Consider the following 24,863-nt stretch of genomic DNA (forward strand, 5'->3'; position numbering starts at 1 on the left):
GACTTAAATATAAAACTCAAAACTATAAAGACCATAGAAGAAAAATAGGATCAACTCTAGAGGTCCTAATACACAGCATTAGCAGGATACGAACCATAACTAACAACACACAAACTCCAGAGGATAAACTAGATAACAGGGATCTTCTAAAAATGAAACATTTATGCTCATCAAAACACTTCACCAAAAGAATAAAAAGAGAACCTATAGACTGGGAAAACTCAATGGGGCAGTTCTACTCTGTCCTATAGGGTCGCTATGAGTCGGAATTGACTTGACAGCACTGGGTTTGGTTTTTTTGATTTATAGACTGGGAAAAAATATTTTGGCTATTACAAATCTGATGAAAGTCTAATCTCTAAAGTCTACAGGAAAACCCAATGCTCCTACAACAAAAAGACAAATAATACAATTAAAAAATGGACAAAAGAAATGAACAGACACTTCACCAAAGTAGACATTCAAGTGCTAACAGACACATGAGGAAATGCTGGTGATCATTAGACATTAGAGAAATGAAAATCAAAACCACAATGAGATACTATCTCACCCTGGCATTAATGGCACGAATCAAAAAAACAGAAAATAACAAATGTCGGACAGGGTGCCGGGAGATTAGAATTTTTATGCACTGCTGGTGAGAATGCAAAATGGTGCAACCATTTTAGAAAACAATATGGTGCTTCCTTAGGAAGCTAGAAATAAAAATATCATATAATCCAGCAATCCTGCTCCTAGAAATATATCCCAAAGAACTAAGAGCTGTCACACATTGAATAGACACATGCACACCAATGTTCACTGCAGCATTATTCACTTCACAATACCAAAAAGATTGAAAAAACCTAGATGCCCATCAACAGATGAATGGATAAACAAAGTGCAGTACATACACACAGTGGAGTATTATGCATGATAAAGAACAATGATGAATCTGTGAAGCATCCCATAACATGGATGAATCTGGGGGGCACTATGCTGAGTGAAATAAGGGCAAAAGGACAAATATTATATGAGATCACTACTATAAAAACTCATGAAAATGTTTATATACAAAAAGAAACAATTTTTTATGTTTATGAAGGAGGGGAGGGGTTGTGATAGAAAAACACTAAATAGACAACAGATAAGTGTCATCTTTGGTGAAGGCCAAGACAGTACATAATACTGGGAAGCCAGCGCAACTTGTACAAGGCAAGGTCATGGAAGCTCCAGAGATATATCCAAACTCCCTGAGGGACCGAATTACTGGACTGAATGCTGTGGGGACTATGGTCTCAGGGAACATCTAGTTCAACCGTCATAACATAGTTTATAAAGAAAATGTTCTACAGTCTCCTTTGGTGAACAGTGTCTGAGGTCTTAAAAGCCCGTGAGCCACCATCTAAGATACTCCACTGGTCTCACCCCTTTGGGAGCAACAGAGAATGAAGAAAATTAAAGACACAAGGGAAGCATTAGTCCAAAGGACTAACGGACCACAACTACCACAGCCTCCACCGGACTGAGTCCAGCGTAACTAGATGGTGCCCGGCTACCACCACTGACTGCTCTGACAGGGATCACATTAGAGGGTCCCAGTTAGAGCTAGAGAAAAATGTAGAACAAAATTTGAACTCACAAAAAAAGGTCAGACTTACTGGTCTGACAGAGACTGGAGAAACTCTGAGAATATGGCCCCCGGACATCCTTTAAGCTCAGTAATGAAGTCACTCCTGAGGTTCACACTTCATCCAAAGGTTAGACAGGCCCATAAAACAAAATGTGTGTAAAGGGGCACACCAGCCCAGGGTCAAGTACTAGAAGGCAGGAGGGGACAGGAAAGCTAGTAATAGGGAACCCAGGTTCGATAAGGGAGAGAGTTGACATTTCATGGGGATATTAACCAATGTCACAAAACAATATGTTTACTAGCTGTTTAATGAGAAGCTAGTTTGTTCTGTAAACCTTCATCTAAAGTACCATAAAAACAAACAAACAAATAAATAAATAATGTCTTTTTCATTGTTAGGTGCCGTGGAGTTGATTCCGACTCATAGCAACCCTATGTACAAGAGTGAAGCACTGCTGGGTCCTGTGCCATCCTCACAATAGTTATGCTTGAGCCCATTGTTGCAGCAACTGTTTCAATCTATCTTGTTGATAACCTTCCTCTTCCTCTCTGACCCTCTACTTTACCAAGCATGATGTCTGTAATGGATTGAATTATGTCCCCCCAAAAATGTGTGTATCCACTTGGTTAGGCCAGGCTTCCCAGTATTGAGTGGTTGTCCTCCATTTTGTGATTGTAATTGTATGTTAAAAGGATTAGGGTGGGATTGTAACACCACCCTCACTCGGGTCACCTCCCTGATCCAAGGTAAAGGGAGTTTCCAGGGGAGTGTGGCCTGCACCACCTTTTATCTCTCAAGAGATAAAAGGAAAGAGAAGCAAGTAGAGAGTTGGGGACCTCATACCACCAAGAAAGCAGCACCAGGTGCAGAGTGCGTCCTTTGGACCTGGGATCCCTGTGCCTGAGAAGCTCCTCAGCCATGGGAAGATTGAGGACAAGGACTTTCTTCCACAGCCAACAGAGAGAGAAAGCCTTCCCCTGGAGCCGACACCTTATATTTGGACTTTTAGCCTACCGTGAGGAAATAAATTTCTCTTTGTTAAAGCGATCCACTTGTGGTATTTCTGTTATGGCAGCACTAGATGACTAAAACGATGTCCTTCTCGAGGGACTGGTCCCTCCTGATAACATGTCCAAAGTATGTGAGACTTGCTTCTTATTTGCATTCTGGCTGTACCTCTTTAAAGACAGATTTGTTCTTCTGGCAGTCTATGGTATATTCAGTATTCTTTGCCAATACCATAAATCAAAGGCGTCAATTCTTTTTAGTCCTCATTATTCATTGTCCATGCTTTCATGTGCATATAAGGTGACAGAAAACAACCATGACTTGTGTCAGGTGCACTTTAGTCCTTAAAGTGACATCTTTGCTTTTTAACACTTCAATAAGTATTATACACAATAAACACACACTTAATATAGGCATATTTTTCTAATATTATCAATTCTCTTCTGTTACATTAAAAAAAAATGCTGATCAAGACCCACTGGATTACTCACTACCAGTCCTCAGTTAGGGAGACACTGCTCTTGGCGGTGGTATCTTATTCCCAGGACTGGGACATGACTGCACCCGGCATCTAGAGTCCAAAACTTTCTGACCTTGAAGGTGAAGCCTATGACCTATTTCCAGTGTGCATTTGACTGTAGAGAATGGAGGTTTGTTAATTTTTTAAAAAAAGAATTTATATAGGTGGAATTTGCATAAAATTAACCACTTTGAACTGCTTGATTCAGTGGCGTTTAATATATTCACAATGTTATGCAACTACCACTTCTTACTAGTTCTTAAATATTTCCATCGCCCCAAAGTAAAATCCCTTATCCATTAAGCAGTTTCTCCCCAGTTCCCCTCCCCCGAGATCCTGGCAATCATCAGTCTGCATTCTGTCTCTATGGATTTACCTATTCAGAATATTTCATATAAATAGAATCACATAATATGGGACTTTTTGTGTCTGGCTTCTTTCACTTGGGTAATGTTTTGGAATTTTATCCAGACAGTCACTATGAGTCAGAACTGACTAGACGGCACTGGGTACTGGGTAGCATGTGTCAGTACTTCATTCCTTTTTATGGCTGGGAAAAAATACGTAAATATGTGTATATTAAAACCTGTGAAAGCCAGAACCTGTGAAAGGCAGAAACCTGTCAAAGAAGGAAAATCCAAATATTTTCCATTAAGATGTGTAATAGAAAAGTGGTACGACTGCACCCTGTCAAGGATGGTAAACTTGCCAGACCTGGAAAACCAGGGCAGTTGTGTCGAGTTCTAGCTCTCACAGGTTTCACTGTATATCCCAATTTATCTGTTCATTTACGAAGGTCCATGGGTTGTGTCTTAGGTTCTTAGTGCTGCTGTAACAAATACCACAAATGGGTGGTTTTAGTGAACTGAAATTTATTTTTTCATGTTTAGAATGGGAGAAGTCCAAATTCAGGGTACTGGCTCCTGGGGAAAGCTCCCTCTTTGTTGGCTCTGAGGGAAATCTTTGTCTCTTTCAGCTTCTGTTCTTCGGCTCCTTGCTGATCTCCATATGGCATCTATCTTCCCCCATGATATTGCCTCTACAATGATATGGCCTCATCAACATAGCCAAGAAAACCCTGTTCCAAATGGGATTACATGCACAGGTTAAGGGGTTAGAATTCAACACATATTTTGTGGGGGATAAAATTCAGTCCATAAGTTTGTTTTCACCTTTTGGTACTGCTATGGACATGCAGCACCACGTTTGAGTACCTGTTTTCAGTTTTGGGGTATATACCTAGGAGTGGAATTGCAGAAATCATCGAAAATGAGGAAAACTCTCAACGAGATGGTTTGATACAGTGGATAGATTGACAACAATAACTGAATCAATGGGCTCAAACATACTATTGATCATGAAGATGGCTCAGAACCAGGCGACGTTTTGTTGTTATACATAAGGTAGCCATGAGTCAGAGCTGATCCAACAGCACCTGACAACAACAACAATGGTAATTCTATGTTTAATTTTTGAAGAACTGTCAAATGGTTTTTTACAGCAGCTGCACCATTTTGCATTCTCACCAGCAGTGGATGAAGGTTCCAATTTCTCCACATCCTCATGACACATTATTTTTCTTTTTTTTTAATTATAGCCATCTTAGTGGATGTGAAGTGATATCTCACGGTGGTTTTGATTTTTATTTTATTGACATCATATAGACCTTTGTGGACATGAGTCCATATGTAAGCATATGGTCACCCGGGGTGGGAGTGGGACACAGCAGATGCTGTCTAGACAGAATGAGAACTCACAGCAGCAGCTTGTACTTTTGAACTAATGCTCTGAGGAGATAGTTATAGTCGTAGAAATCCACAGCGTTGGAACTGATATATTCCCCCTCCTCTTGGGCACCCTTCCCATACCTCCAATTCCAAGAGTGTAAGCACTGCTCCCTGGTATTAGGAGCCAGGCCAGAGGCTAGGTATCAGAGCTACCCATAAGGTACCACTTCAGAGACCAGTACTGTATGTGAGGCCAGGGATGGTAGGTCCTTGTACTCCTGGTGGCTTCATTATACTAAAAGTAGATGAAATTGCTTGATGGGTAGTACTTAACTGCTGCCTACAATCATTACACACTTAATGAAGTCCATACAAACTGATTAGTATAAGTTGTAAATGCTAAGATGAAAGTAAAGTGAAAAGCGTGGCGAAGGAGACTACCATGTTTTTTTAAGAAATAGAAGAGCTGCTTTCATTAGAAATGACTTAGATAATACAAGTATTATCCAGAAACAATAATGAATATTACTTCTTTTCACACATAGGGTATTTATGTTTAAAATCCATAGTTGTGAATAAAACCTAAGTCACTTATGAAGATTGTTACATGGTATTATGAATTGAATTATGTCCCGTCCCCCCCCACCCCACTCCAAACATGTGTTGTAAATCCTAACCTTTATACCTGTGGTTATAATCCCATTTGGGAATGGATTGCCTCTCTTATGTTAATGAGGCAGAATTAGTATAGGGTGTATCTTCAGTCAGTCTGTTTTGAGATATAGGAAATTAAACAAGCAAGCTAGGAAGCAGAGTCAGGTAGTGGGGCGGGGGTGGGGGGGGACAGGGAAGGTTAATGCCAAGCCACATGGACATCTTCAAGGAACCAGGAAACAGAAACTGAAGAGACAAGGACCTTCCCCCCGAGCTGACAAAGAGAGAAAGCCTTCCTCTAGAGCCAGCACCCTGAATTCAGACTTCCAGCCTCCTAAACTGTGAGAAAATAAATTTTTGTTTGTTAAAGCAATCCACCTGTGGTATTTCTGTTACAGCAGCACTAGATAACTAAGACACATGACAATATTTGGAGCAATATTGCAGTATTTCAGTATGTTGGATGTGATGAATTATTAACATAAAAATAAAACGATGATGAAAAACATTGAATTAGCTTTGAACTTGTTAAAAAGCACAGGAATATTTCTAATTTTTTATATGTTAAGCTAAAATGACAGAAAAGAGACCACGGCATGTAAGATCTAGAAGGAAGACACAAATCAACCCTAGCAAAGCACACTGTTATGGGCCAAGCCATAGTAGAAACGTCTTTTAGCGTCCAGCAGCAGTCTCACTTTTCCAAGCTGCCTTGGATTTATCATGTCTTCCTTATACAGCCTTCAGTTTTTCAGCCATTTCCCTATGCTTTAAATATTTCACCTAAAGGTTAGATAACCATACATCCTAATTTGCCTGGCATAATCCTGGATTACAAATGTCATGTTGAGGTCCCAGCCAGGTTAGCATTTGTTAAATGAAGTTTTTGTTGTTGTTGTTGTTAAAATTGCATTAATATTGTTTTTAATTTTTGTTAATCTTATTCTTAATACTTTCATTTAATATAAATCTTTAGGGTTGGATAGGCCTTTATTTTCTCCTCCCATTTTCTTCTATGGTCTCATCTCACATTACAGTAAAGGTATGGGTGAAGAGTTCTCACTTTAATAATCTTAATACATGGTTAAAATCTGTAAGACCACCAGCAATAACCCTTATCTCTTTTTCTAAGCCTTTCTAGACTGAAGATAACTAACACCACCCTTTCAAGGACAGTCTGTAGGGTACTCTCAAATACGAACAGCTAGGGTCAGCTAACTCCTTCCAGTTGTAGTAATGGTAGCAGATGTATTTGACACTGCTGCCCACTGCCACTTAGTGTACCAGCCAGTTGTGCTATTGCTATTGTGCTTCACCACTTCAAGATGCATAAGTCATCAGGCTGCCAGGCAGTGAAATCGGTGGGAAATGTGAAATTACAGACTTCATATATTTGAAACACACACACACATATAAGAGGCTAAGCAGTTCTGCCTGAGATTTTAGGGAGTGATCTGAATGATCTTACTACAGTAATTGTCATTTATTCAATATTATAAATATAAAACTAGGTTTTTCTTTATTGCTTGATAATTTAAATTTTTTTCCACAATAAACCCATCCATAATAAGCTAAAAAAGAAAAAGAATGTTTAATGAAAAATTATTTCCTGAATTTTTATTTTCTTAAGAAAGCTGAGGATGAATATGTCACTTGTATTTCTGATCTATCACATAGACTATAATGATATCGGTGATTGTCAAAAACAAGACTGCTGAAGAAGCATCATTACCTACTTTAAAATTAGTGCTTATTTTAAGAAAACTATACCCACAGACAGCAAGCTGTTACATGTACTGCCAGAGATGGGTTTACAAATCATTCTGAGAAAGATAACTTTTTATTTTGATCAAATAGTTATTCCTAATTGTTTTGTTCATGCCTTAGGATAGGGCTAACACTCTAAAGTAAGGATCATAACCCAGTACTAAGGAAAGGACTGACATAGACCTGCCCTAACAAAGAAGAAAATTAAACTTGACAAGATTGAAAAGATTAGCCCGCAATTTAATTACCTGACAGAATCAAATTCAATACCATTTAAAGGAAGGCAACATAATTCACTCCCTACAATATATCACCCACAAGATCCAGTATATATTCACAAATTGCTAGACAGCGAAAGAAGCAGAAACATGTGAGTTGTAGTAAAAAAAAAAAGTAATAAGTGAAACTTAGTTTGAGGTGATTTAGATATTGAAATTAGCCTATCAAGACTTGAGAATTGCTATTGCAAGTATGTTCAAGGACTTAAAGGAAAAGATGAGTGTAATGTATGAATAGATAAGAATGCCTTTCTCTTAATCTCTTTAAAACAATGACTATACAGGCAGAAATAATATTGTATCATGGGATTTATAACAATATGTAAAAGGAAAATATATAGTAGTATGTCATTAAGTGTTTAATAACTGTCTCTTCGTGCGAGAAGAGCATTGACTTATAGCTCTTGCCAATATACACGGTGTAAATTCTCTCACCGTAATTGATTTCAAGTTACTGATGTTTGTCAATCAGACTGAAAATTTCCTAAAAATGTAGGAATTAGCTCTTGTGAGTTGGTCTAAACTAGCTCCTGCACACCATTGAAAACATATGACAATCCTTGCAAAGGATGAAGGTGTAAATGGAATTATACTACTTTAAGATTCTTATATTTTACATGAAATGGCATAGCATTAACTCTAAGTAAACTGTAATAAGGTAAGCATGCATATTATAATTCTAAGCAGAGCCTCTAAAAATAATAAGTGGTATAGCTAAAGAGTCAACAGAAAATTTAATATTGATTGCTAAAACATAACCTAAAATACAGCAGAAAAGGCAAAGAGAGGTAAAAAAAAGATGGAACAAATAGAAACAGCAATAATTACATTAAATGGAAATAGACTAAACACTCCAATTACCATTTTTATTCTTTTCCGTCCAGTTGATTCCAACTCACAGTGATCCCAGGTGCTACACAGTAGAATTGCTCCATAGGATTTTCTTGGTTATAGAACATGACTAGGCCTTTTCTTTCATGGCACTACTGGGTGGGTTTGAATGGCCAACCTTTAGGTTAGCAGTTGAGTGCAAGCTGGGCCCAATTAGGGGCCTAACACTCTCAATTAATAGGCAGAAATTATCATAGTGGGTAAAAAACAGACTCAACTATATACTCTTTAAGAGATTTACTTTAAACATGTTGTTGTTGTTTAAACATAAAGACATAATTTGAAAGTATAGAAGGACAGAAAAATACCACACAAAAGATAAACCAGAGAGTTGATATGACTAAATTAATATCAGCCAAATAGGCTTTAAGACAAGGTATATTACTAGAGATATAGCGAGCTATTTCATAATGATGAAAAAATCAATTTATCAGGAAGACATTATAACCCTAAATGTGTATGTACCTATAATTAGGTAGAAGTTTTTAATCAAAGTATTCAATGATGAAGCATCAAAACAATTTGAGTTTTGAAGATTTTTTAGCTGAATCTTATTATTGAAAAGAAAGCTTGCAAAGGGAAAAACATTAAAATTTATCCTTGCAAAAGCAAGGGAGAACTGTAACAACCTAAAACATGAGAGCTCAAGCAGCTACCAGTTTTAAAATTACTTAATTGTTCTCTGAAATATCTTGATTTATGGCAAGATTCTTTTGATGTAGCTTCTATTTTTAAATAAATTTATATTCTTTATAACAATGAAATGAAATTGAGAAGACGTAAGATTATATGTAGCATCTAACTTTGGTAAAATATTCAAAAGAATCAGTAAATGAGAGCTAACTTGATAAGTTTTATCTTAAAAATATATATATTGAACAATGATATTTAAAAAGAGGTAGAAAGTTAGTACTTACGAGAATATTGACGCTTAAATATTTGCCCATTACTATATGAATAAAATAGGAATGAGAATATTTTCTATTTAGTAGAATTTGTTCTGTGTTTATCAAATACTTCAGCACACTTGAGTCAGCTGAAGTAGAAACAATGTCAAATTTATTAACCATAAAATGTAACTTTGAACAAGACTGTAGGTAATCTTATAACCAAATAAAAACAAAGCAGATATAAATTACATTATTTGGAATATTACCAGTGAACAACATCTGACACAGAAGAAACCAATTAAAGTACATGAATATGCTTACACTACTTTAAAACATTCGGAAAATCAGTATAGAGGAGATTGTAAGAATTTTGTAATGTGCATGGATGTGCTCGCAAAAAGCACATATGTATGATACATGACAACTTTATAATTGAACACTTAATAAAATGAATTGTGGTGTTGGCGAAGAATACTGAATATACCATGGACTGCCAGAAGAACGAACAAATTTGTCTTGGAAGAAGTACAACCAGAATGCTCCTTAGAAGCAAGGATGGCGAGACTGCGTCTTACATGCTTTGGACATGTTGTCAGGAGGGATCAGTCCCTGGAGAAGGACATTATGCTTGGCAAAGTACAGGGTCAGTGGAAAAGAGGAAGACCCTCAAAGAGATGGACTGACACAGTGGCTGCAACAATGGGCTCAAGCATAACAACAATTGTGAGGATGGCGCAGGACCAGGCAGTGTTTCGTTCTGTTGTGCACAGGGTCGCTATGAGTCAAAACCGACTCGATGGCACCTAACAACACCTAACAACAATAAAAAAGAACCAAACAGAGGAGTAGAGACCAAAGAAATCAATGAAAACTGGGCAACCATTATATTAGAGTCTCACATTACATTAGATTCTCACATCTATAACATGAGCAAATGATGAGTATACAAAAAAAGAACTGTATGCAACACATAGAAACAGTACAACTGTGAAGGTGGCTACATGGGGCCTGGTGTTTTGCTGTGTTAGCTGCTCCGTGTGTGAAATCTAAATTAGTTCTGTAATTGAGAGGAAATGTGCTACAATTAGAAGTACCTCCTCTCATAACTTAAATCTTATAATCCTTATGGGTTTATCCTTGAGTATGATCATAATCCCATTCGGTTTACATAGAGATTTTACCCATTTTCTCATTTGATCCTTGCAGTAACTCCAGGGTGGCTGTGTTAGACTTAATACCGAATTTTCTAACTCCAAGTCCAGTCCTATTCATTTGGTCTTTTGGGCTCACTGTCTTGGTTCCTAGACTCTCTGCCACCTTGTACCCCAGGCTCTAATATTCTAGCTTTAGATCCTTGAAGATTATCATTTATTTGGAGAGTAGTAAAAAAAAAAAAAAAAGGCAACAAAAGGTTCATATTAAAGAGAGCAAGGGCCCCTGGGTGGTGCAAATGGTTAAGCACTCAGCTACTAACTGAAAAGTTGGCAGTTTGGGTTCACCCAGAGGCAACTCTGAAGAAAGATCTGGCAAAAATCAGTCACTGAAAACCCTGTGGAGAAAAGTTACACTCTGAAACGCATGGGGTCACCATGAGCTGGAATCAGCTTGACGGCAACAGGTTTGGTTTTTTTTTTTTTGGTCCTCATTCTGTAAACTATATGCTGATAAAATCATCCAAGAAGCTGGACTATATGAAGAAGAACGGGGCATCAGGATTGGACGAAGACTCATTAACAACCTGCATTATGCAGATGACACATCCTTGCTTGCTGAAAGTGAAGAGGGCTTTAAGTGCTTACTGATGAAGATTAAAGACCACAGACTTTAGTATAGATTGTGCCTCAATGTAAAGAAAACCAAAGTCCTCACAACTGGACCAATAAGCAGCATCATAACAAAAGGAGAAAAGACTGAAATTGTCAAGGATTTTATTCTACTCGGATCCACAATCAATGTTCATGGAAGCAGCAGTCAAGAAATCAAAGGACACATTGCATTGGGCAAATCTGCTGCAGAAGACTTCTTTAAAGTGTTAAAATGCAAATATTTCACTTTGAGGACTAAGGTGTGTCTGACCGGAGCCATGGTATTTTCAATCACTTCATATGCATGTGAAAGGTGGACATTGAAAAAGGAAGACTGAAGTAGAATTGATGCTTTTGCTTATAATGTTGGTGAAGAATACTGAATATACCATGGACTGCCAAAAGGATGAACAAGTCTGTCTTGGAAGAAGTATAGTCAGAGTGAGGATAGAAATACTTTGTCTAACGTACTTTGGACATGTTACCAGGAGGGACCAATTCCTAGAGCAGGGCATCATGCTTGATAACGTAGAGGACAGTGAAAAAGAGGAAGACTCTCAATGAGATGGATTGACCCAGTGACTTGAACAATGGGCTCAAGCATACCAATGATTGTGAGGATGGTGCAGGACCGGGCAGAGTTTCATTCTGTTGTACATAGGGTCACTACGAGTCAGAACCAACTTGATGACATCTAACAACAACATAACAACACAGAGAGCTAAGGTTCTGGAGTCAGATGCCTGCATTTCTTTATCTGTAAAATGGAATAATAACAGGACTCAACTTAGAGAACTATTGTGAGCATGAAAAAGTTAACTTGAAAAGTGCTTAAAATAGTGTTGGCCACATAACAAATACCAGAAATGTTAATTATTACTATTAGACATCACAGTGCAAGTCAACAAATATTTACTGAGCACCATCCATGAGCCAGGCCCTATGATATGCCTTGCCCTGCCAGGTACACACCTAAACCCACCTGGCTTTCCCTTTTATCTGGTGGAGATAGGGAAGATAACTGTTGTATAATGAGGTACAAGCAGAGACAGATTTATGCATACAAGAAAGGTACTTGAGAGGTTTTTTTTCTTATATTCACTTTTTAACCAATTTTTTTGAGGTACAGTTAAACAATAAACTGAACATACTTAAAGTGTACAATTTGGTAAGCTTTGGTATATGTCTTGTTGTTAGGTGCGGTCAAGTTGGTTCAGACTCATACAACAGAATGAGACACTGCCTAGTCTTATGCCATCCTCGCAATCATTGTTATGTTTGAGCCCATGTTGTAGCCACTCTGTCAATCCATGTCATTGAGGGTCTTCCTCTTTTTCGCTGGCCCTCTACTTTACTAAGCATGATGTCCTTCAGGGACTGGTACCTCCTGACAACATGTCCAAAGTACATGAGACGAAGTCCACAGTCCTTGCTTCTAAGGAGCATTCTGGCTGCATTGCTTCCGAGACAGGTTTGTTCATTCTTCTGGCAATCCGTGGTATATTCAATGTTCTTTGTCAACACCTTAATTCAAAGCCGTCAATTCTTCAGTCTTATTCAATGTTCACCTTTTGCATGCATATGAGGCGACTGAAAATACCATGGCTTGGATCAGGCTCTCATTAGTCCTTAAAATGACATCTTTGCTTTTTAACACTTTAAAGAAGTTTTTTTGCAGCAGATTTGCCAATGCAATGTGTCCTTTGCTTTCTTGACTGCTGCTTCCATGGATGTTGTTGTGGATTCAAGTAAAATGAAATTCTTGACAAATTCAATCTTTGTTCTGTTTATCATGATGTTGCTTATTGGTCCTGTTGTGAGGATTTTTGTTTTCTTTATGTTGAGGTGCAATCCATACTGAAGGCTGTGGTCTTTGATCTTCATCAGTAAGTGCTTCAAGTCCTGTTCACTTTCAGTAAGTAATGTTGTGTCATCTGCATGACGCAGATTATTAGTGAGTCTTCCTCCAATCCTGATGCCCCATTCTTCTTCATATGGTCCAGTTTCTCGGATTATTGGCTCAGCATACCGATGGAATAGATATGGCGAAATGATACAACGTTGATGCACATCTTTCCTGACTTTAAACCAATCAGTATCCCCTTGTTCTGTCTGTACAACTGCCTCCTCGACTATGTACAGGTTCCTCGTGAGCACAATTAGGTGTTCTGGTATTCCCATTCTTCACAATGCAATCCATAATTTGTTATGATCCACACAGTTGAATACCTTTACATAGTGAATAAAACACAGGTAAACATCTTTCTGGTATTCTCTGCTTTCAGTCAAGATCCATCTGACATCAGCAATGATATCCTTCATTCCACGACCTCTTCTGAATCTGGCTTGAATTTCTGGCAGTTACCTGTAGATGTACTGCTGCAACCATTTTTGAATGATCTTCAGCAAAATTTTACTTGTATGTGGTATTAATGATGCTGTTTGATCATTTCTGCACTCTATTGGATCTCCCTTCTTCAGAACGAGTATAAACACAGGTCTCTTCCAGGCAATTGGCCAGGTAGCTGTCTTCCAAATTTCTTTGCATAAATGAGCCATTCTAGCTCTGCATCCATTTGTTGAAACATCTCAATTGATATTCTATGAATTCCTGGAGGCTTGTTTTTCACCAAAGCCTTCAGTTCAGCTTGGACTTCTTCAGTACCATTGGTTCCTGATCATATGCTACCTACTGAAATGGTTGAACGTCAACCAATTCTTTTTGGTACAGTGACTCTGTGTATTCCTTCTATATTCTTTTGATGCTTCCTGCACCTTTTAATATTTTCCCCATAGAATCCTTCAATATTGCAACTCAAGGCTTGAATTTTTTCTTCAGTTCTTTCAGTTTGAGAAATGCCGAGTATTTTCTTCCTGTTTGGTTTCTAACTCCAGGTCTTTGCACATTTCATTATAATCCTTTACTTTGTGTTCTTTACTTTGTGATCTGTCCTTTGAAGCCTTATGTTCAGCTCTTTTACTTCATCCTTTCTTCTGTTCCGTTTAGCTATACTATGTTCAAGAGCAAGTTTCAGAGTCTCTTCTGACATCCATTTTAGTCTTTTCTTTCTTTCCTGTCTTTTTAATGACCTCTTGCTTTCTTCATGTATGATGTCCTTGATGTCATTTCACAACTCCTCTGGTCTCCCCTCATTAGTGTTCAATGCATCAAATCTATTCTTGAGATGATCTCTAGATTCAGGTGGGATGTACTCAAGATTTTACTTTGGCTCTCTTGGACTTGCTCTAATTTTCTTCAGCTTTAACCTAAATGAGTATATGAGCAATTGATGGTCTGCTCCATCGTCAGCCTCCAGCCTTGTTCTGACTGATGATATTGAGCTTTTCCATTGTCTCTTTCCACAAATGTAGTCGATTTGATTCCTATGTATTCCATCTGGTGAGGTCCTAGTGCATAGTCATCATTTACGTTGTTGAAAAAAGATATTTGCAATGAAGAAGTCATCGGTCTTGCAAATTTCTATCATGTGATCTCCCACATCATTTCTATCACCAAGGTCATATTTTCCAATTATTGGTCTTTTTTTTTTTTCCCCAACTTTTGAATTCCAATCACCAATAATTATCAATGCATCTTGACTGCATGTTTAATCAATTTCAGACTGAAGAAGTTGGTAAAAATCTTCAATTTCTGCATCTTTATCCTTAGTGGTTAGTGCCTAAATTTGAGTAATAGTCATATTAAGTGGTCTTCCTTGTAGAAGTGTTGATATTATGCCACCATTGACAGAGTTGTATTTCAGGGCAGATCTTGAAATGTTCTTTTTGAAGATTAATTTGAGGCCATTACTCTTCAGTTTCTTATTCCCAGAGTAGTAGACCATATGATTGTCTGATTCAAAATGGCCAGTACCAGTCCATTTTAGCTCACTAATGCCTAGAATATCAATCTTTATGCATTCCATTTCATTTTTTTTAAATTAACTTTTATTAAGCTTAAAGTGAACATTTACAAATCCAATCAGTCTGTCACATGTAAGTTTACATACATCTTACTCCCTTCTCCCACTTGCTCTCCCCCTATTGAGTCAGCCCTTTCAGTCTCTCATTTCGTGCCAATTTTGCCATCTTCCCTCTCTCTCTATCTTCCCATCCCCCCTCCAGTCAAGAGTTGCCAACACAGTCTCAAGTGTCCACCTGATTTAATTAGCTCACTCTTCATCAGCATCTCTCTCCCCCCCACTGACCAGTCCCTTTCATGTCTGATGAGTTGTCTTCGGGGATGGTTCCTGTCCTGTACCAACAGAAGGTCTGGGGAGCACTGCCGCCAGGATTCCTCTAGTCGCAGTCAGACCATTAAGTATGGTCTTTTTACGAGAATTTGGGGTCTGCATCCCACTGATCTCCTGCTCCCTCAGGAGTTCTCTGTTGTGCTCCCTGACAGGGCAGTCATCGATTGTGGCCGGGCACCAACTAGTTCTTCTGGTCTCAGGATGATGTAGGTCTCTGGTTCATGCGGCCCTTTCTGCCTCTTGGGTTCTTAGTTGTCGTGTGACTTTGGTGTTCTTCATTTTCCTTTGCTCCAGGTGTGTTGAGACCAAATGATGCCTCTTAGATGGCCGCTTGTTAGCATTTAGGACCCCAGACGCCACCTTTCAAAGTGGGATGCAGAATGTTTTCATAATAGAATTATTTTGCCAATTGACTTAGAAGTCCCCTCAAACCATGTTGCCCAGACCCCCGCCCCTGCTCCGCTGACCTTTGAAGCATTCATTTTATCCCGGAAACCTCTTTGCTTTTAGTCCAGTCCAATTGGGCTGACCTTCCTTGTATCGAGTGTTGTCTTTCCCTTCACCCAAAGCAGTTCTTATCTACTGATTGATCAATAAAAAACCCTCTCCCTCCCTCCCTCCCTCCCTCCCTCCCTCCCTCCCTCCCTCCCTCCTTCATAACCACAAAAGTATGTGTTCTTCTCAGTTTTTTCTATTTCTCAAGATCTTGTAATAGTGGTCTTATACAATATTTGTCCTTTTGCCTCTGACTCATTTCGCTCAGCATAATGCCTTCCAGATTCCTCCATGTTATGAAATGTTTCAGAGATTCGTCACTGTTCTTTATCGATGCGTAGTATTCCATTGTGTGAATATACCACAATTAATTTACCCATTCATCCGTTGACGGACACCTTGGTTGCTTCCAGCTTTTTGCTATTGTAAACAGAGCTGCAATAAACATGGGTGTGCATATATCTGTTTGTGTGAAGGCTCTTGTATCTCTAAGGTATATTCCGAGGAGTGGGATTTCTGGGTTGTATGGTAGTTCTATTTCTAACTGTTTAAGATAACACCAGATGGATTTCCAAAGTGGTTGTACCATTTTACATTCCCGCCAGCAGTGTATGAGAGTTCCAATCTCTCCACAGCCTCTCCAACATTTATTATTTTGTGTTTTTTGGATTAATGCCAGCCTAGTTGGTGTGAGATGGAATCTCATCGTAGTTTTAATTTGCATTTCTCTAATGGCTAATGATTGGGAGCATTTTCTCATGTATCTGTTGGCTGCCTGAATATCTTCTTTAGTGAAGTGTGTGTTCATACCCTTTGCCCACTTCTTGATTGGGTTGTTTGTCTTTTTGTGGTTGAGTTTTGACAGAATCATGTAGATTTTAGAGATCAGGTGCTGGTCTGAGATGTCATAGCTGAAAATTCTTTCCCACTCTGTAGGTGGTCTTTTTACTCTTTTGGTGAAGTCTTTAGATGAGCATAGGTGTTTGATTTTTAGGAGCTCCCAGTTATCTGGTTTCTCTTCATCATTTTTGGTAATGTTTTGTATTCTGTTTATGCCCTGTATTAGGGCTCCTAGGGTTGTCCCTATTTTTTCTTCCATGATCTTTATCGTTTTAGTCTTTATGTTTAGGTCTTTGATCCACTTGGAGTTAGTTTTTGTGCATGGTGTGAGGTATGGGTCCTGTTTCATTTTTTTGCAAATGGATATCCAGTTATGCCAGCACCATTTCTTGAAAAGACTATCTTTTCCCCAATTAACTGACACTGGTCCTTTGTCAAATATCAGCTGCTCATACATGGATGGATTTATATCTGGATTCTCAATTCTGTTCCATTGGTCTATGTGCCTGTTGTTGTACCAGTACTAGGCTGTTTTGACTACTGTGGCTGTATAATAGGTTCTGAAATCAGGTAGAGTGAGGCCTCCCACTTTCTTCTTCTTTTTCAGTAATGCTTTGCTTATCCGGGGGTTCTTTCCCTTCCATATGAAATTGGTGATTTGTTTCTCTATCCCCTTAAAATATGACATTGGAATTTGGATCGGAAGTGAGTTATATGTATAGATGGCTTTTGGTAGAATAGACATTTTTACTATGTTAAGTCTTCCTATCCATGAGCAGGGTATGTTTTTCCACTTAAGTATGTCCTTTTGAATTTCTTGTTGTAGAGCTTTGTAGTTTTCTTTGTATAGGTCTTTTACATCCTTGGTAAGATTTATTCCTAAGTATTTTATCTTCTTGGGGGCTACTGTGAATGGTATTGATTTGGTGATTTCCTCTTCGGTGTTCTTTTTGTTGATGTAGAGGAATCCAAGTGATTTTTGTATGTTTATTTTATAACCTGAGACTCTGCCAAACTCTTCTATTAGTTTCAGTAGTTTTCTGGAGGATTCCTTAGGGTTTTCTGTGTATATAATCATGTCATCTGCAAATAGTGATAGCTTTACTTCCTCCTTGCCAATCCGGATACCCTTTATTTCTTTGTCTAGCCTAGTTGCCCTGGCTAGGACTTCAAGTACGATGTTGAATAAGAGCGGTGATAAAGGGCATCCTTGTCTGGTTCCCGTTCTCAAGGGAAATGCTTTCAGGTTCTCTCCATTTAGAGTGATGTTGGCTGTTGGCTTTGCATAGATGCCCTTTATTATGTTGAGGAATTTTCCTTCAGTTCCCATTTTGGCAAGAGTTTTTATCATAAATGGGTGTTGAACTTTGTCAAATGCCTTTTCTGCATCTATTGATAAGATCATGTGGTTTTTATCTTTTGTTTTATTTATGTGATGGATTACATTAATGGTTTTTCTGATATTAAACCAGCCTTGCATACCTGGTATAAATCCCACTTGATCAGGGTGAATTATTTTTTTGATGTGTTGTTGGATTCTATTGGCTAGAATTTTGTTGAGGATTTTTGCATCTATGTTCATGAGGGATATAGGTCTATAATTTTCTTTTTTTGTAATGTCTTTACCTGGTTTTGGTATCAGGGAGATGGTAGCTTCATAGAATGAGTTGGGTAGTATTCTGTCTTGTTCTATGCTTTGAAATACCTTCAGTAGCAGTGGTGTTAAGTCTTCTCTGAAGGTTTGGTAGAACTCTGCAGTGAAGCCGTCCGGGCCAGGACTTTTTTTTGTTGGAAGTTTTTTGATTACCGTTTCAATCTCTTTTTTTGTTATGGGTCTATTTAGTTGTTCTACTTCTGAATGTGTTAGTTTAGGTAGGTAGTATTGTTCCAAGAATTTATCCATTTCTTCTAGGTTTTCAAATTTGTTAGAGTACAATTTTACGTAGTAATCTGAAATGATTCTTTTAATTTCATTTGGTTCTGTTGTGATGTGGTCCTTCTCGTTTCTTATTTGGGTTATTTGTTTCCTTTCCTGTATTTCTTTAGTCAGTCTAGCCAATGGTTTATCAATTTTGTTAATTTTTTCAAAGAACCAGCTTTTGGCTTTGTTAATTCTTTCAATTGTTTTTCTGTTCTCTAATTCATTTAGTTCAGCTCTAATTTTTATTATTTGTTTTCTTCTGGTGCCTGATGGGTTCTTTTGTTGCTCACTTTCTATTTGTTCAAGTTGTCGGGACAGTTCTCTGATTTTGGCTCTTTCTTCTTTTTGTATGTGTGCATTGATCGATATAAATTGGCCTCTGAGCACTGCTTTTGCTGTGTCCCAGAGGTTTTGATAGGAAGTATTTTCATTCTCGTTGCATTCTATGAATTTCCTTATTCCCTCCTTGATGTCTTCTATAACCCAGTCTTTTTTCAGGAGGGTATTGTTCCTTTTCCAACTATTTGATTTCTTTTCCCTAGTTTTTCTGTTATTGATTTCTAGTTTCATTGCCTTGTGGTCTGAGAACATGCTTTGTAATATTTCGATGTTTTGGACTCTGCAAAGATTTGTTTTATGACCTAATATGTGGTCTATTCTAGAGAATGTTCCATGTGCACTAGAAAAAAAAGCATATTTTGCAGCAGTTGGGTGGAGAGTTCTGTATAAGTCTATGAGGTCAAGTTGGTTGATTGTTGTAAGTAGGTCTTCCGTGTCTCTATTGAGCTTCTTACTGGATGTCCTGTCCTTCTCCGAAAGTGGTGTGTTGAAGTCTCCTACTATAAATGTGGAGGTGTCTATCTCACTTTTCAATTCTGTTAAAATTTGATTTATGTATCTTGCAGCCCTGTCATTGGGTGCATAAATATTTAATATGGTTATGTCTTCCTGATCAATTGTCCCTTTTTTCATTATATAGTGTCCTTCTTTATCCTTTGTGGTGGATTTAAGTCTAAAGTCTGTTTTGTCAGAAACTAATATTGCTACTCCCCTTCTTTTTTGCTTATTGTTTGCTTGATATATTTTTTTCCATCCTTTGAGTTTTAGTTTGTTTGTGTCTCTAAGTCTAAGGTGTGTCTCTTGTAGGCAACATATAGATGGATCGTGTTTCTTTATCCAGTCCGTGACTCTCTGTCTCTTTATTGGTGCATTTAGTCCATTTACATTCAGTGTAATTATAGATAAATAAGTTTTTAGCGCTGTCATTTTGATGCCTTTTCATGTGTGTTGTTGGCCATTTCATTTTTCCACATACTTTTTTGTGCTGAGACGTTTTTCTTAGTAAATTGTGAGATCCTCATTTTCATAATGTTTAACTTTATGTTAGTTGAGTTGTTATGTTTTTCTTGGCTTTTTTCTTGAGTTATGGAGTTGATATTCCTTTTTGTGGTTACCTTATTATTATTATTATTATTATTTTTTTATTATTTACCCCTATTTTTCTAAGTAAAAACCTAACTTGTATCGTTCTATATCGCCTTGTATCACTCTCCATCTGGCAGTTCAATGCCTCCTGTATTTAGTCCCTCTTTTTGATTATTGTGATCTTTTACCTATTGACTTCCATGATTCCCTGTTATGTGTATTATTTTATTTATTTATTAGAATTAATCTTAATTTGTTTGTTTTTGTGCTTTCCCTATTTGAGTTGATATCAGGACGTTCTGTTTTGTGACCTTGCATTGTGCTGGTACCTGGTATTATTGGTCATCTGACCAAACAATCTCCTTTAGCATTTCTTGTAGCCTTGGTTTGGTTTTTGCGAATTCTCTAAACTTGTGTTTATCTGTAAATATCTTAATTTCTCCTTCATATTTCAGAGAGAGTTTTGCTGGATATATGATCCTTGGTTGGCAGTTTTTCTCCTTCAGTGCTCTGTATATGTCGTCCCATTCCCTTCTTGCCTGCATGGTTTCTGCTGAGTAGTCTGCACTTATTCTTATTGATTCTCCCTTGAAGGAAACCTTTCTTTTCTCCCTGGCTGCTTTTAAAATTTTCTGTTTATCTTTGGTTTTGGCGAGTTTGATGATAATATGTCTTGGTGTTTTTCTTTTTGGATCAATCTTAAATGGGGTTCGATAAGCATCTTGGATACATATCCTTTCGTCTTTCATGATTGTCAGGGAAGTTTTGTGTCAGGAGTTCTTCAACTATTTTCTCTGTGTTTTCTGTCCCCCCTCCCTGTTCTGGGACTCCAATCACACGCAAGTTATCCTTCTTGATAGAGTCCCACATGATTCTTAGGGTTTCTTCATTTTTTTAAATTCTTTTATCTGATTTTTTTTCAGCTATGTTGGTGTTGATTCCGTGGTCCTCCAGATGTCCCAGTCTACATTCTAATTGCTCGAGTCTGCTCCTCTGACTTCCTATTGCGTTGTCTAATTCTGTAATTTTATTGTTAACCTTTTGTATTTCTACATGCTGTCTCTATGGATTCTTGCAACTTATTAATTTTTCCACTATGTTCTTGAATAATCTTTTTGAGTTCTTCAACAGTTTTATCGGCGTGTTCCTTGGCTTTTTCTGCAGTTAGCCTAATTTCATTTGTGATGTCTTTAAGCACTCTGTAAATTAGTTTTTTATATTCTGTATCTGATAATTCCAGGATTGTATCTTCATTTGGGAAAGATTTTGATTCTTTTGTTTGGGGGGTTGGAGAAGCTGTCATGGTCTGCTTCTTTATGTGGTTTGATATGGACTGCTGTCTCCGAGCCATCACTGGGAAACTAGTTTTTCCAGAAAATCCGCTAAAAAAAAAAAGGCAGTCAGATCCCTATTAGAGTTCTCCCTCTGGCTCAGGCTATTTGGATGTTAATGGAGCTGCCTGGGGAGGGTGGGGGAGGGATCAGAGAGCTAGGAGTGTAGCACCTCAGAATATAGCCAGAGTTGTTTGTCTTACCTGGAATGACTCTTATAGCTGAGATTTCCGCGGGGCGCGTCGCCTATATGTACTGGCTGTGTGGAGATTGCCCCCCAGGGGGTCTGGCCCGCTGGCGTCACGGTCATATCCTCTGCTCTCAGCCCCACCCCGAAGGTTAAGGCTCCCCTACTGGGACGGAGCACTCCCGACTCCAAAATCAGTCGCTGCCTCCCGGGGACTCCCCGTCCCGCCAGCCGCGTCGCGCGCCGCTCCCGTGAACAGGGTGGGCTCCCCCCCCGGGGTCAGCTCAGGAGAGCGGAGCAGCTCTACGTGCCTGAGCCGCGACTGCGCGTCCCAACTGGGACACCGCTCTCCCCGCTCCAAGACCAGCCACTGCCTCCCGGGGACTTCCTCCACCGGCTGTGCCGCCACGCCGCCCGCGCAAACCAGCTGGGCCTGCGTGAACCGGCTGGGACCGCCCCGGGGTCAATTCAGGGGGACGGAGCTGCACCCCGCGCTCACGCCCTGCCCGCGCCCGCCAAAATCCCGGCGGGACGGCTCCCCTGCTGGGATGGTGCTCTCCCCGCTCCAAGACCAGTCACTGCCTCCCAGGGACTTCTCCCTCCGGCGCGCTGCGCCACTCGCACGAACTGGGTGGGCGCCGCCCACGTGAACGGCTGGGCCCCCCCGGGGTCAATTCAGGGGAATGTAGCTGGTCCCCGCGCTCGCGCTACGCCCGCTCCCCGCCAAAATCCCGGCGGGACAGCTCCCCGGCTGGGACGCTGCTCTCCCCGCTCCAAGACCAGTCACTGCCTCCCGGGGACTTCTCCCACCATCTGCGACGCCACGCCGCCTGCGCCAACCGGCTGGGCTCCCTCCAGGTATGAGCTCGGGGGCTAGGGCTGGGCCCCTTGTCTGTGCCGTCTGCCCCCCTGGGCTCTGCCCCAAATCGGGCTCCGAAGGTCACCTGACTGGTACGCTGGCTCCTGGCTCTGAAAACAATCGCTGTCTCCCCGTATTTGTTCGTTCTCCGTCTCTAAATTTGTGTTTGTTGTTCAGAGTTCGTAGATTGTTATGTATGTGATCGATTCACTTGTTTTTCCGAGTCTTTGTTGCAAGAGGGATCCGCGGTAGCGTCCACCTAGTCCACCATCTTGGCCCCTCCATTTCATTTTTGACAACTTCTAATTTTCCTAGATTCATAGTTTGTATATTCCAGGTTCTGGAATTATTAATGGGTGTTTGCAGCTATTTCTCCTCATTTTCAATCATACCATATCAGGAAATGTAGTTCCCAGAAGCTTGACTCCATCCACTTCATGAAGACTCTACTTTGAGGAGTCTACTTTGTGGAGGCAGTGTTTTGTATTTTGAATGCCTTCCAACTTGAGAGGCTCATCTGGCATTGTATCAGACAATGTTCCACTGTTATTCATAAGGTTTTCACTGACCAATTTTTTTGGAAGTAGATGACCAGGTCCTTCTTCCTAGTCTGTTTTAGCCTGGAAGCTTCACTTGCTGTTCACCATGGGTACCCTGCTGGTATTTGAAATACCAGTGCCATAGCTTCTAGAATTACAGCAACACACAACCCACCTCAGTACAAGAAACTGACAGATGCATGGTGGGGTATATGTTTATACCCATGAAATCATCACCACAATGAAGAGAATGAGCATATTCATGATCTCCTAAGTTTCTTTGTGTCCCTTTGTAATTCTTCCCAGGTAACCAACGATTTGCATTTTCTCACTATAGATTTGTTTCATTTTTTAGAATTTTACTCAGCATAGTTATTTTGAGATTCATCTATGTTGTTGCATGTATTGAGAGTTCATTCCTTTTTATTGTTGAGTTGTACTCCATTGTATAGATGTACCACAACTTGTTTATCTAGTCACCTGTGAATGAAGATTTAGGTTGTTTCCAGGTTTTGGCTATTACAAAAAAAGTTGCTAAAAGTTGTTTTTTAAATAAAACATTTAATGTATACAGTTCAACGAGTCTTGGCAGATGTATACATCTGCAAAACTACTACCGCAATCAAGATACAGAGCATTTCTATCACCTCCAAAAGTTTCCTCATGGCCTACTCCTCCCACCTTTCCCATTCCCAGGCAGTCTGCTTTCTGCCACTATAGATTAGCTTACATTTTCAAGAATTTTATAAACATGGACTTATACAGTGTACATGATTTTATGTCTGTTCTCTTTTACTCAGTGTAATGATTTTAAAATTCATCCATGCTCTTTGTTGTATTTATCAGTATTGCATCTTGGTTGATTGCTGAGTAGTATTCCAATGGATGTATATACTAGAAGTTGTTTATTCATTTAATGAAAATTTGGGTTGTTTCCAGTTTTGGCTACTGTGAATAGCTGCTAGGAAAATCTCCTACAAGTCTTTGTGTGAACTTAAGGATTTCATTCTTATGAATTCTACATAAGCTATCCCCACAAAGAGGACAGCCCGTTACCTACTAAATGTAGTTTCTTCTGAACAAGTGTCTTTAATCTCATGAATCCTGTGAATCTGTAACTAATTATATCTTCCCCCTTGCATTTGACTCTAGGATGCTTAGAAGTAAATTTGTGGGCTATTTCTAGCAGTAATGCAATCCTTGTTGCATGTACGTATTTTGTGTGCTAGCATTATCCCTTATTTTACTTTTCTCTCATTATTCATACTTTGTCCCTAATTTTGTCATTCATTAATTTTTTTTGGAGCCCTGGTGGCACAGTCGTTAAGATCTAGGCTGCTAACCAAAAGGTCAGCAGTTGGAACCCACCAGCTGCTCCTTGGAAAACTCTGCGTCAGTTCTACTCAGTCCTGTAGGGTTGCCATGAGTCAGAATCAACTTGAAGGCAGTGGGTTCAGTTTGGAGTTTTTAGTTAATTTTTTTGTCACACTGTGTATTTCATAATGTACCTCGAATCCATTTTTTAAAGGATACAGTATTATCAATACAATAAATACAAAAGAAGTGTTAAATCTGGCACCCAGAAATTTCCCTCTGCCCCAAGATATCTTTCTTTCCTACCTGCCAGGAATGCCTGAAACTCTGCCATTTGAGATTCATTCCTTTGGATTAAGAAGTATCTCTTGTTAAGATGAAATCCCTACAAAAGAAGGCACCTTAATCTTAGGTTACAGAAGTGTGAATTAGTTTATCTGATTCTTTACAACTGGACAGCTAGAGGTTGGGGAGGGTAGAAGGCGGACTGGTACAGGCAGAACAGGAAGTCACTACATGATAAAAAAGTAGGAAAGAAGCAGGAAG

This window comes from Elephas maximus, chromosome 4 (genome assembly GCF_024166365.1).
Source record: "Elephas maximus indicus isolate mEleMax1 chromosome 4, mEleMax1 primary haplotype, whole genome shotgun sequence".
Lineage (NCBI taxonomy): Eukaryota > Metazoa > Chordata > Mammalia > Proboscidea > Elephantidae > Elephas > Elephas maximus.